Raw genomic sequence first — 10,937 nt, 5'->3', positions numbered from 1 at the left:
GAGCACTGACTTCTCTTCTGAAGGTCCTGAGTTCAAATCCCAGCAACCACATGATGGCTCATAACCATCTGTAATGGGATCTGATGTCCTCTTCTGGTGTGTCTGATGATATCTACAGTGTACTTACATATAACAATAAATAAATGTTAAAAAAATAAATGTTTGTAGAGCATGTCTGATGTGTGAATGTGCATTTTATGTGTTACATGTGTTTGTATATGTGATGTATAAGATGTGGGATGTGTATGTGTGTTTTGTGTGTTGTTGGCATACATGTGCATGTGTGTGGATATTGTAGTATGTGTTTAGTGTGTGTAGTGTGTGTTTGTGTATGGCTATACATATGAGCATTGTGATGCATGTTCATGTGTGTGCCTATATGTTACATGTGTGTGCTGTATATATGTGCATGATATGCATCTGGTGTATTTTCATATGTAATATATGACCTATATCTGTATATGTTGAATATCTGTATATGTTGTATATGACCTATATCTGTACATGTTGAATATATGAATGTATATGTATGTATGTATGTGTGATGTATGTCTGGTGTGTGTTATGCACTCTTCTGTGTGTCTATGTGTTTGTGAATGTGTATGCAATGTATTATGTGTGTTTGGTCTATTGTGTATATCCTGTGTTTTGTATATATGTATTATGTGTTATATAGTTGTGATGTGTGATATATGTATACATGCATGTTTTGAATGTACTTGTATATGTGTGTGCATGCATGTTTGCTTATTATGGTGTGTGTTAAGCATGTGTTTGTGTGTGATGTATGTATATATGATGCATGTGCAGCATATGTTCATGTGTGTGCCTACATGTTGTAAATATATATGTGGTATCATCATGTGGTATATACTATGTCTTACTTATGTATATATATGCTTGTTTTATGTGGTATGTGTGATTTGTGAGTTGTATATGGTGATGTTTTGTGTATGATGGACATATGTGTGAAAACTGTAGTATAAGCTGAGAATGTGGGGTATGTGTAGTGTGTCTGTTTGTATATGATATATGCATATTGTGTGTGTAAAGCACATGTTCATGTGTGCATCTACGTATCTATGTGTGTAGCAATTTTAGTGCAGAATGTGTCTATGTATAGTATATATGCCTATTTTGTGTAGTGTGTGATTTCATGTGTGTTATGTAAAGTATATATATAGGAATGTTTATATGTGATAGGAATTTGCATACATGTGTGCATATGGTGGCATGTGTTATATGTGGTTGAGTGTGGTGTTTGTGTATATGGTGTGTGTATGGTGTGTGGGCACATATGTATGTGTGCGCATGTGTGCATCCTATTTCCCTGGGAGGCAAGCCTAGCACTCCCCAGGCCTGCCTACATGGGAGCCATAGCCCTCTTTTTTGTCTCCCCCGAAGCCACAATCCATTAGCCACGGTTATGCTTGGCCAGGCTGGCACTCTGGGCTTGGAGCATTATTAAATACACAGATCGTCCCCGGCCTATTCTTAGTTCTGGCAGCTTCTAGGGGAGGAAAATGAATTCTGCCCCAGCTCAGGAACAGCAAGTTCACTCCAAGCAGTCACCACAGGGAGATGCGAAAGCCATCAACCCTTATAAAACAGCCAGGCACTCCACACAGAGCCTCATTCTTCCATTCATTGGTCTGTTTTCTAGAAGAAAAAAAGTAAGGAAGAAAGAAAAGGGAGTACCCAGTGTAGCAGTGTAGCCTGAACATCATGACCTTGGAACAGGGAGGCCCAGATTTCAATCTCATTCTGGCTGCTTCTAGTTGTTGGTTGTGGAGGATGCACTCAATCCACCAAGCCCCTCAGTCCTGCCTTCTTATCTGTGAGTTGGATAAAGACATCCCCTCTTAGAGTTAGTGAGAGAAAGCTGGAGACGATGCGGATGAGCGTTGGTGTCTGCCAGGCATGCAGACGGTGCTCAAGAAAGACCCATCCCAGTCCCTGAGCATCCTGGTAACTCCTCTCCCTGGACTGTCTGTCCTTGTAGTTAACACTGAAAAAAAGGAGGGAGAGTGGAGAACACATGGCTGGCTTGCCATCCCCCTCTTCAGTCTGCCCTGTCGGTCTGGGTCCGTGGAGCTGGTGACTCAAAGCACTAACAGGTATGACACGTTTTCCCCTGGAGAGCTGAGCAAGGACCCAGACAGAGGTCACCCTCAGGGTTAGATATGTAACAGCAGTTGCTAGGAATGGATGCTCTCTAACCACTCAGCCGCCTGTAGCTCCTTCAGGGAACTCCACGCATGCAGCTTTCATAAATGGCCACCCGTGCTGTGTTGGGCTTTTGGTAATAAAGCTACTTTTCAGTCACTTATGCTCTGTAAGCAAACCCTGCCCATGCGCCGGTAAGGAACTCTAATAAACCCGCTCGTTCACCAAGATACACATGGGTGGGATCACTCCTTCAGCCAGCTGTTGGTGCACAACCTGAGCTGAATAGATATCAGCTCCCCTCGCCTTGCACAGCGGCAGCGTCTGTCTCTAGAGATGTGGGGGGAAATGTAGTGTTCATCTTGATCGTTACCAACTAGATGGAAGAAAAAAACAGACCGTGGAGCACAGAAAACACACAGCCCAAAACATTGTTCATACTGTAAGTGACGCATCCACAGTTCATAAATAGAATATTAGTTATATACAGGTCCGTCTATTCCCCAAATGACACACGTTCCCCAGACAAGAATACATTGATGTCTGGAACAGCGTAGCACAGATGAGGACGGAATCGTCTAGAAGGATGGGACCATGAGAAGTAATCAGAGTAAAGACCAGGAGTCCCCAGGGAACTCTGCTTCCAGGGGTTCTAGAACTTTCCTAGGTAGGCTCAGAGGATGGCTGCGGACAGCCGACTTGTCTCACTGAGCTGGGTGATAGCGAGTCCATACAATCCGCTGTCTCAGACCTTGCCCTCGTCACTGCCCTCATTGAGAGTCTTCTAAAAGTGTCGCCTCCAATCTTCCGGCACTTGCCGCCGGGCCACTCATCTCGGCACCCCCACCCACGTTCAGTTTGCCATGCCTGCAAACTTTTCAACCAAATCTCGCCTTGCAGAGGCTGGAGGGCTGCTCTGTGACTCATGGTAGCTCTGCAGATCCTACCCTTCCCATTGAGGTTTTACTTAGCAGCGTGTTCCCCCAACCCGGGGCCAGTGACAGCCAGTGATTAATGTGTGGACGCAAAGGTTTTGCCCAGAGCATGGACTGGGGCGGGGGTAGGGAATTAATACAACCGATGCCGGTCCTGTGCTTTGGGTTTGAAGATGGAGAAGCTGAGTCCCAGTCCACTGTGAATCACAATGTTTTCTTCCCTCTTTTAGACTGAATGAAATGCAGCCTGAGCCTCGGGCCCCCTGTGCTCAAAAGGGTCCCCTTGCCTTACAGAGCATTGTGTAATTGTAGTAACTCAGGGAATGTCATTTCTTTCCTCTTCTTAAGGTCTCTTTCCTTCTAATTCTGTCCCCGATTCTCTCTTTCTTGAGACCATGTTTCACATAGATGCTGTACTGCCTGGTTTTGTGTTTCAACTTGACACAGGCTGGAGTCATCACAGAGAAAGGAGCTTCAGGTGAGGAAATGCCTCCATGAGATCCAGCTGTGGGGCATTTTCTCAATTAGTGATCAAGGGGGTAGGGCCCCTTGTGGGTGGTACCATCCCCGGACTGGTAGTCTTGGGTTCTATAAGAGAGCAAGGTGAGCAAGCCAGGGGAAGCAAGCCAGTAAGAAACATTCCTCTATGGCCTCTGCATCAGCTCCTGCTTCCTGACCTACTTGAGTTCCAGTCCTGACTTCCTTTGGTGATGAACAGCAATGTGGAAGTGTAAGCTGAATAAACCCTTTCCTCCCCAACTTGCATCTTGGTCATGATGTTTGTGCAGAAATAGAAACCTTGACTAAGACAGATGCCTTACAAATGTCAGTGGCAGGCATTGTTATGAGTTCACAGAATGTGAGTTCATAATTCTGTCTTATCAAGGAGACAAATTATATAGCTGAGAAAAAGACTCCATAATAGGACTTGCTAGTGTAAGAGGAGAGGTGTTCCTTGGCTTTGACCCACAGGAATGCAGCTGGGAAGACCTGGCTCGGCAGAGAAGTCAGAATGGAGAGGAGGGTGCCTCCCTGTGCCTGGCCCTGCACTGGATTCAGGTGAGTAAGAGGAGCAAGGTGAGTTGAGTCCAGCTCCCACTTCAAGGATGTCATAGTCCAGCAGCATGCAGAATAGGCCACCAGATCTTTCTTCTCCTGAAGGGTTTGGTTTGGTTTGACCTTGGACAGTTCCTTCTGACCTCTGGACCCCAGGGTCTTCACCTGTAAGGGAACAGAACAGGATTTTTACCTTTGGTTTTCAGGCACCATAAACAAGGTTGTTGTCTACGGTGCTGACTGGTAACTGCTGCCATTAGGATAGGTTCAAGGAATTAAGGCCTGTGGGAATTACCTTAGATGCCCCTCGCTGCTACTTACCCCATAGAAGACCTTTAGCAAACAGTGGCTGAGATGGGCCTGCAGTGGAGACAATGGGGTCAGGGTCAGCACGTAGCTCATGCTGTTCAGCACACAATGGAAGCAGGTTCTATTCGACCTCAGATGCCCGTGGCCTATCAACACTGGGATATGAGCTGTAGTGGCTTGAATATGTTTGGCCCAGGGAGTAGCACTACTTGGAAGTGTAGCCTTGGAGTAAGTGTGTCACTGTGGGGGGGTGGGTTTTAAGACCCTCCTCCTAGCTGCCAGGTAACTAGTCTTTTCCTGTTTGCCTTCGGGTGAGGATGTAGAACTCTCAGCTCCTCCTGCACCACATCTTCATGGACATTGCCATGCTCCTGCCGTGATGATAATGGACTGAACCTCTGAACCTGTAAGCCAGCCCTAATTCAATGTTGTCCTTTATAAGAGTTGCCTTGGTCATGGCATCTGTTCACAGTGGTAAACCCTAATGGAGACATGGGGCACCATCTTAGTTAGGTTTCTACTGTGGTGATAAAACACCATGACCAAAAATAATTTTGAGTGGAAAGGGTTTATTTCAGGCTACAGTTGTAGCTTATCAAGAGGGGAAGTCAGGTTGGGTGGTGGTGGCACAGGCCTTTAATCCCAGCACTTGGGAGACAGAGGCAGGTGGATTTCTGAGTTCGAGGCCAGCCTGGTATACAGAGTGAGTTCCAGGACAGCCAGGGCTATACAGAGAAATCCTGTCTCGAAAAACCAAAAAAAGGGGGGAGGGGGGAGTCAGGCAGGAGCTCAAGGCAGGAAGCCAGAGGCAAGAACTGAAGCATCAGCCACGAAGAAACATTGCTTAATGGATTGATTGTTCTTTACGGCTTACGAGATTTGCTTTCTTATACCAGGATCACCTGCCAGGAGTGGCACCATCCACAGTGGGCGGGGCGCTCGCATATCAGTCATTAATCAAGAAAGCAGTCCAGAGACTTACTTGCCCATGGGCCAATCTGATGGAGGCATTTTCTCAATTGAAATTCCCTCTGTCCAGATGACCCTAGGTTTTGTAAACGTGACCCAAAACTGACCAGCACAGATATGGGTAAGGGTAGCTGGCTCAGGAATCCTATAATACTTCAGTCTGACTCTTCCTCAAGTTCCCCAGATGGCTGAATCCGGGACATTCCAATGCCAGGTGGAGAACTATGTCTCTTGTGGCATTCCTTAATAGTCTAGCACACTGCCTCATCCTAATGCCACACATCCATATCTTAAGCTGGGAATTAACCCTCTAAGGTGTTATACTGTGAAATAGCTCTGCTTTGAAGCCCTGTGTGAGCCGCTATCTAGGCAGATCTATAGAACAGGGCAGTATATGAAACCACAGCTTTGAACAAGTGCATCACATATGGGATGCCTTCTACAGCATACTAGAGTGCCTTCCCCAACACCATGTTTGTGCTTTAGGAATTAGGTTCGACGCCTATGTTATGTAAATCCTGTCTGGGGAGCATAGAGATGTTGCATGTAATTATGGCAAGACATTTAGCAGACAACCAGGGGACCCAGAGCAAAATGGGCCACTGTTTTCTAGAGCCCTCTTTAATCACTGAACAGCCACAGAGCCCAGGGCAAACATTAAGATAATGAACCACAGCCAACCTGTCAGTCATAAGGGTTTTATCTCTGATTAATTACATGCTCTTGCTGATTGGTCCAGAGGTAGACAGACTTATTCAAGGCCACCCTCAGAGTCCTGGACTCATTCTCTTTGGGCAATGACTCAGGTAAGTGATGGAATTACCAGTTCGGGCCAGTTCCGGCCAGGCTGTCTCCACTCTGTTCATAGCAGCTTTATTTGTGATAGCCAGAAGCTGGAAACAACCCCGATGTCCCTCAACTGAAGAATAGACACAGAAAATGTGGTTCATTTACACAAAGGAATACTATTCAGTTGTTAAAAACAAATGGATTTCTCAGGCAAATGGATGGAACTAGACAATATCATCCCGAGTGAGGTAACCCAGACCCCAAAAGGACATGCATGGTATGTACTCACTGACGAGTGGATATTAGCCATAAAATACAGAATACCCATGACACATCCCATAGGCCCAAAGAAGTTAAACAAGAAGGAAGGCCCAAGTGAGGATGCTTGAATCATACTTAGAAGGGGGAATAAAATAGTCTTAAATAACAGAGGGAAGGAGGGAAATGGGGTGTGGGGCGGAAATAGGGGGGACATGAGAGAGGCCCAGAGAGCTAGGAGAATGAATGGAAATCTGCAGCTGCTTAGGTTAGGATGGGGGCGGGAACCTCTAGGACGTTCCAGAGACCTGGTATAGAGGATCTCCCAGGAGTCAATGTGGGTTGCCTTACTGTGGGAACATGGAACCTGATGAGGCCACTTCCTATAGCCAGGCAGGACATCTAGTGGAAGGATAAGGACACCAACTTACCCAAAAAACTTTTGACCCAAAATTTGTCCTGTTAAAAATATTCAGAGACAAAGATGGAGCAGAGACTGAAGAAATGGCTGACCAATAACTGGCCCAACTCGAGACCCATCACATGGGCAAACACCAATCCTTGACAATATTAATGATGCTCTGTTATGCTTGCAAACAGGATCTTAGCATAACTATCCTCTGAGGGGCTCTAGCTAGCAGCTGACTGAAACAGATGCAGATACTCACAGCCAAACCTTGGCCAGAGGGCGGGGACTCTTGTGGAAGAGTTGGGGGAAGGACTGAGGGCCCTGAAGCAGATGGGAACTCCACAGGAAGGCCGACAGAGTCAACCAACCTGGATCCCTGTAGCACTCAGAGACTGAGTCACCAACCAAAGTACATACATGGGCTGCCCTGAGGCCCCGGCTCATATGTAGCAGATGTGCCCTTCAGTCATCATGGCTGCCTTGTCTGGCCTCAGCAGGAGAAGGTGCACTTAATCTGGCAGAGACTTGATGGGTCAGAGTAGGGGGATGTCCAGGGGGTACCCACTCTCTCAGAGGAGGAGAGGGGGGATGGGAGGAGTGACTGTGAGAGGGGGGCAGAACCAGGAGAGGAAGCAGCTTTTGGGATGTAAATAAACAAATAGATAAATAGAATGTATCTTTCACAATCTTGCTACTTCATTAGAATATATTCCATGTGGCTTCTGTGTAGTCTTCCTGCCTGGAGGAAGATGAAAGGATTGCCTGTTGATTTTGCAGGAGTCAGACTGAGGGAGTTTTGCCGTTGCTGGAACTGTCAAGCGAGTCTGAGGGGCATTCATGAGTGTTGAAAGCAGGTGGAGTGACCCAGATGTCAGAAAGCAGATGGCTTCTGGATAGGTCCATTTCTGAGAACTCAGAGCAGAAGAGGAGGAAGCCCCAGGCCTAGCTTGAGAACCACAAGCATTCCCATGGGGGAGCCATTCACTGCTACTTTGGATAGGTGGACAGTAGCAGAAGCCAACCATTACACCTCCTTTCTCAGCATGTAACAGTGCAGGGACAGTCAGACGCCTACACCCGCCTTCACAGCTTGGTCCCGTGTTATCCTTCACTATGTTGAGGGGCTTACCCCAAAACTAACATGCCACTCTCACCGCCATCCATCTCAGAACCTCATCTTTAACCAAGAACTTCTAATTACTTTTAATCTGTGATTAAAAACCAATTAAGATTTAGAGGGAGAGATGCTTGGTCATATATTTAGCTTTCTTTCCCTCTGGGAAGCCCAGCAAAACAACAAGAATAGTGTTTGGTTTGGATTTTGTTTTGTTTTAGAATATTTAGATCCTTAAGGCCAGAGACAGAAAGGAAGAAGACAGCCACAGATTTGAGGTCCAACTGCAGGCTGGAAAGCAGGCAAGATGATAAATAAGAACAGGCCAGAGACTTTAAACCCTGAGCCAAAATGGGCCTGAGAAATGATGGACACCTATCACAGTGTCCCTCCCAGGGCCCTGGAAGATGCAGCAGTGACCGTTAGAATATGAGGGATGGGTCAGCAGTTGTGGAAGAGTACGGTGACTCCCCACACACCAGACAGACTTTTCGTGTAGATTATGGTCGTTACCGTCCTGGGTGTGCACAGGGAGACCCAGGACATAGAGCTTTAAAGGAGACATTTGAACAGCCACAGCTACATCAGCCCCCCTGGCTGGGCCATACTGACATCCCTAGGAGTCCACTTTCAAGAGCACTGTAGTGAGAGCCCCAGGTCCCACGAGACAGTGTTGGCTGCCACTGTTACCCAAGTGCCACCACTGCACCCTCAGGGATATTTTGTTATGATGGTCATTGTGGTTCACGGGCGTCATAGCTTCTCTCCCTTGGTAGCTTGCATGGCGCCCTCTGGTACTATACATCCTAGGTCATAGGCAGGAGGCTTTCTACTTAGCTCCTGTTTGAGTTGTCCACTCAACAGGAAGGAAATAGAGCCTGGTACTAGAAATCCAGCCAACTACTTGGGGCTTGCAAGGTCATGAATCTTAGAGAGGAACTTACTAACACCACTTTACTAGACCAGCATAACTTCTAACTGCATCGTGAAATGCATCCTTCTACCCACAGATAAGTGTAACTCCTACCCCTCATCAAAGAGCCTTCCTTTTGCTGCAGACCATTACGGAAACCCACAGCTTGCCATACTGTAGAGGTCAAGTGATCTTGGGGTGGTACCCAGTCTCAGTGGATGCACCACAACACAACCTCCATGCGTAAGGATCAGGGAACACCAAGGAAGAAGGACTGCAAGAGCCAGAGGAGGAGTGAGACTGTGTCTCCTAGAAATGACAGGGTGCTACACCCATGATACCTCAACAACACCATTGCCTAAGCAAGACCTGAACCAAAAGACATGCTAACGTGAAACCTCACAGGCACTCTCTCCCAGACAAACTACAGGCAACTAGCAGCTGTCAGGTGAGGGAGAATTCATCCTTCACAGTGATGAGCCCTCTGATTGGTTATCCAACACTAAGTGTGCAGTCTCGAAACCATATACACACAAGCAGACTCTGCATGATATGTGTGTGTGTTTAAACATATATGTAGCAATAACAAAGAAAAAGGCCATCAATTTGAAAGGAAGTGATGGGGGGAGGGGACACCAGGGGTCAGAATGAGGCAGGGGAAGGGGAAAGTGGAGGAATTATATTTTAATTAAAATTAAAAAAAATTAAACTAGAAAAAGAATCTAAGAGAGAAAGAGAGAGTGTGAGGCAGCCCATGAACTACGGGGCATGGGGGCTGGCTGAAATGAGGAAGTGGGGGAGACAGGAGGGGGAAAGAACATGGACTTCAGCAACTCTTTCAAATGGGAGCAGCTGTATGCTTCAGGATCTGTCCAACCAAAGATGCCCACAGCGAGAGTCCCGCATCTTGCAGGGATAGGCCTGTGTTCAGTCACTGGCTGCAGGAATGTGGCCTTGGAGTGAACATGGAGCTAGTTAGACCAGAGGGCCAGCAGCTGAGGCCCCCAGATGGTTACCACCCCACGCCCCCCAGAAGAACCTTTGAGTGGAAAGCTTTTGTGACTGTCACATCAAGGCAAAGCAGCATGTTCGTAGCTCTTCATACTGCAATGTTCTGACAGATGTGGTCTTGCAAAGCAGCTGCGGCTCTAACTCAAAGCGCTCACAGCCAAGATGGAAAGATGAACATGGGGTGTGTGTATGTATTGGGCACAGGGATGGAACAAGAGGCTTACACCCCACAGCAAACAAACAAACAAACAAACAAACAAACAAAGAATAAGCCTCCAAGTCAGGCTCCACGAAAATCTCTTCTCTAAACAGAACCGGCCCCACCAAGAGCTGAAAGCAATAGCCCCAGGGAACAGGGGCAGAGGGCAGAGGCTCCCCAACTGCATACCACTGAGAACGCGAGTAAGCTACTGGTGGGGGCTGAGGCGCTGGCTCAGCTGGGAAGCTCTTGCTGGGTGAATATGAGTACCCAGGTTTGAAGCCCAGAGCTCATGTGAAAAAGTCAGCCATGCACATGCTCCCATTCTCAGCACTAGAGAGGCAGAGGCAGGAGGATGTCAGACTCACCGGCCAGCCAGTGTGGCCCTATTCACTCACCAAATGAACCAAAAAGAAAGCTTGTATCAGGGGAAAAGCAGACTGCCTGAAGACTGATACACAAGATTGCCTCACACACAAGAGCACACATTGCAACCCCCACACATATTCGAGAAACAGAATAGATGGATGGATGGATGGATGGATGGATGGATGGATGGATGGATGGGTGGATGGATGGGTGGATGGGTGGATGGATGGATGGGTGGATGGGTGGATGGATGGATGGATGGATGGATGGATGGATGGATGGATGGATAGATGGGTGGATGGATGGGTGGGTGGATGGATGGATGGATGGGTGGATGTTTGGATGGGTGGGTGGATGGATGGATGGATGGGTGGATGGGTGGGTGGATGGATGGGTGGATGGATGGGTGGATGGGTGGATGGATGGATGGGTGGATGGGT

The sequence above is a fragment of the Mus caroli genome, chromosome 12 (assembly GCF_900094665.2).
Source record: "Mus caroli chromosome 12, CAROLI_EIJ_v1.1, whole genome shotgun sequence".
Taxonomy (NCBI): domain Eukaryota; kingdom Metazoa; phylum Chordata; class Mammalia; order Rodentia; family Muridae; genus Mus; species Mus caroli.
Note: the sequence above shows the minus strand (reverse complement) of the source record.